This window comes from Mandrillus leucophaeus, unplaced genomic scaffold (genome assembly GCF_000951045.1).
Source record: "Mandrillus leucophaeus isolate KB7577 unplaced genomic scaffold, Mleu.le_1.0 Scaffold20, whole genome shotgun sequence".
Classification (NCBI taxonomy): domain Eukaryota; kingdom Metazoa; phylum Chordata; class Mammalia; order Primates; family Cercopithecidae; genus Mandrillus; species Mandrillus leucophaeus.
Window position 1 is genome coordinate 2,420,399 of NW_012102032.1, and position 4,013 is coordinate 2,424,411.

Consider the following 4,013-nt stretch of genomic DNA (forward strand, 5'->3'; position numbering starts at 1 on the left):
AAATCAAGTGTAGAACCCTTTTGAATAGGGGCCCTGTGTGACTTCACAGGTTGTACTCCCTTGTAACTGGCCCTGTCCCTAGAAAAAAAGATGAAAGGAAATATCCCAAAATGTCAATAGGGATTATCTTTGGTTTGGGGATTACTGATGATTTTTATTTCATGAATTTAAACTTTTTCACAATAGACATCTTTTATAATCAGAAAAAAAAAACCAGTCTGTATCTTTTTTTAAAAAAAGTCCCAAGTTACACTAAAAGCAGCACTACAATGAATTACATTATATTTTGCTTTTAGGCTCTTTTAAATATCCCTTTTGGGCCACTGCGAATAACAAATTCTATTTTTAAAGTTTCTATAATGTGTTTTTAAGTCACTGTAGAGAATAGAGCAGGATATAAAAATGAAATCAGTTCTTTGCTAAGTTTAAAAAAAAGCAAGCACAAGTTGAACTACAAATAACACATTTCCATCTATTTTTGTCCCATATAGAATTAGCTATTTGGTTGGACATTGAACATTTGCTTGAATGGTGTAATGCTGAAAATTCCTTCTCTAGCCTCCTTAGACCTATATTCATATAATTGGCAGCCCACACTGGCAAAAAGAAGGCCTGCACCTGCAAGAGGCCTATTGCATCCTCGTCCAATGAAGGATTTAGCAATATTTTTTTATTTTAATTTTTATTTATTTGTTTTTGAAATGAGGTCTCACTCTTTCACCTAGGCTGGAGTGCAGTGGCATGATCTTGGCTCACTGTGACCTCCGCCTCCTGGGCTCAAGCAATTCTCCCACCTCAGCCTCCTCAGTAGCTCGAACTACAGGCGCCCACCACCATGCCGGGCTAATTTTTGTATGTTTTTGTAGAGATGGGGTTTTACCATGTTGCCCAGGCTGTTTTCTTAATGAAGAAAGGTTGTGTCTGAAAGGCAATAAAAGACCCCTTAAATGAGAGCATTAAGTGACTTAAAAAATCATACAGATAGGCTGAGCACAGTGGCTCACGCCTGTAATCTCAGCACTTTGGGAGGCCAAGGTGGGCAGATCACTTGAGGTCAGGAGTTCAAGACCAGCCTGGCCAACATGGCGAAACCCTGTCTCTACTAAAAATACAAAAATTAGCCGGCCCAGATACTAGGGAGGCTGAGGCAGGAGAATTACTTGAACCCAGGAGGCAGAGGTTGCAGTGAGCCGAGATTGTGCCGCTGCATTCCTGCCTGGGCCTGGGCCTGGGCAACTGAGCAAGACTCCGTCTAAAAAAAAAAAAAAAAAATGTACAGATGGTATCTGCAATGTGAGAAAGAAAAGAAATTTTTTATCTGAGAAATGCAAGCTCCGCTTTAAATTATCAGGCCCAGAGCACTGAAATGTGACAAGAGTCACGCTTCACTCCCCCTTGAGCTAGGTAATCACTTCATGAAGCTACTTGCTATTTGGGCTCTAGATTTACTGACCCCAAGTAGCTATAAATTAACCTAACAATGCCATACACTGGACACCATAACTCATACTCTATAGTTCAGCAATGTGTATTGCCAATCATTAATCAATATTATTTCTATAAACCAATGAAAATTCCTCACAAACAACTTTTGTCGTCACCCCTCTCCTGATTCATTATTTTTTCTTTAAAAGTGTAAGCCTCTCCTTTGTTCTCTGGAGCACTTCCCAAGGTACCTACGAAGTATTTCCAGGCTGCAGTCCTCAACCTTGGCCCAAATAAGCTCTCTATATTAATTTTGCCTCAGTTTCTTTCTTTAGGTAGACAAATGCATTCTTTTAGAAGTTACATAGAGAAGCCTTAACAAGTTGAGCTGCTAATGACATAACTAGCAAGTTTGGCACAAATGAAAGCCAAGACAAATCATTTAATACTTTTAGTGCCCCCAAAGGACAATCTGCCTAGTTACACAGGATTGTCCCTGCAGACCTCTTGAATACAGGCTTCATATATATATATATACACACACACACACACACACGCTTATAAATATAAGTTATACATATAAAACAAAACTATATATACATCGTTTTGTTTTGTTTTTTGAGACAGGGTCTTGCTCTGTCACCGTAGCTGGAGTGCAGTGGCACAACCCAGGTTCACTGCAGCTTCGACTAACTGGGCCCAAGTGATCCTCCCAACTCAGCCTCCCAAGTAGCTGGGACTACAGGCACACACCCACCTCGGCCTCCCAGAGTGCTGGGATTACAGGGGTAAGCCACCACACCCAGTCTTTTCGGTATAATTTGTATTGTTTTGCACTAAATGCACTACTGTTTTACGCACTCAATTAATCTGCTGCCTCACTTTGTGTAATCTCCAACAGAAGAAATATGAAAAAGAAAAAGAAAAATGATTATTTGTCATCCCTTCCGCTTTCCCATATTCTATTAATTGTGTATCCAAAGAAAAGCTTTTCTTTAGAGTATTTACTGACGAAGTAGAGATGCAAACTGAATAACCCAGAAGGGGGTCACTTGTTTCACTTCAGAAAAGGGAAGAGACCTACAGGGGAAGATAATGGGGAAAAAGAGGAGAGGGAGAGGAAGTATGAGAGTCAAAGACAGGGAGGGAGGCTGAACAGATTTGAGAGAAAGAAGACAGAGGCCGGGAATGGTGGCTCACACCTGTAATCCCAGCACTTTCGGAGGTTAAGGTGGGCGGATCACTTAAGTTCAGGAGTTCGAGATCGGCCTGGGCAACATGATGAAACCCCGTCTGTACAACAAATACAAATTTAGCTGGGCATGGTGGTGCACATCTGTGCTCCCACCTACTCAGGAGGCTGAGGTAGGAGGATCATTTGAGCCCAGGAGGCAGGGATTGTAGAGAGCTAAGATCATGCCACTGCACTCCAGCCTGGGTGACAGAGCGAGATACCATCTCAAAAAAAAAAAAGAAAGAGAGATTGAGAGAGAGAGAGAGAAAGGTGTGTAGCTCTCTCTCTAGGGAGAGGGAAATGCTTCAGGTAAGAATTGTTTGTTTGTTTGTTTGTTTGTTTGTTTGTTTGTTTTGAGACAGAGTTTCAGTCTTGTTGCCGAGGCTGGAGTGCAGTGGCATGACCTCGGCTCACTGCAACCTCCACCTCCAAGGTTCAAGCGATTCTCCTGCTTCAACCTCCCAAGTAGTTGGGATTACAGGCATGTGCCACCATGCCCAGCTAATTTTTTGTATTTTTAGTAGAGATGGAGTTTCTCCATGTTGGTCAGGCTGGTCTCAAACACCCAACCTCAGGTGATCCGCCTGCCACGGCCTCCCAAAGTGCTGGCGTCACAGGTGTGAGCCACCGCGCCTTGCCTCAGGTAAGAATTTAAAAGGTGCTGCTAGTGGTGTATTTCATAACTTCCTCTTCTGTCTCCCTTGAAACCTTCAGTAAAAATATTCGTTACTCTCCAGTGTTTTTGTAGTGGAATTTGCATTGTTTGGATGAGATGACATTTGAGAGTGGCCTTCCTAGGGAATCACAGAGTGCCGAGGAGGCTCAGGCACATTCACATTACAGATCAGAGAGGGGAAAGGAAGGACTCCATTCTTTCGTGTTTATTTGTCACAGACAAAGAGGAGATGCACACTCATTTGTGTTTAAATTCATCTAGTCTGTAAATGTGCACACATTTAAATTTAATTCATTCACTTATTACTCATCAGCTTAACAAATATCACTACAGCTCCCATTGTTTGCCAGGTACTGTGCTAAGTTGTTCCTAGGAATAAACACCAAGTAATACAAACCTGCTCGCTGTCTTATTGTAGCTTACAGTTTAACACTATATAGTCTAGTGTAAGGACAAGACCCAAAAGAAGTTATGAATAAATATAGTGTGTAAAGATACTATAATGTATGTTGTTGTTGCTGTTATTTTTAAAAAAGCAAAACTGGCCAGGTGTGGTGGCTCATCCCTGTAATCGCAGGATTTTGGGAGGCCAAGGCAGGTGGATCACCAAAGGTCAGGAGCCTGACCAACATGGTGAAACCCTGTCTCTACTAAAAATACAAAAAGTAGCCAGGCATG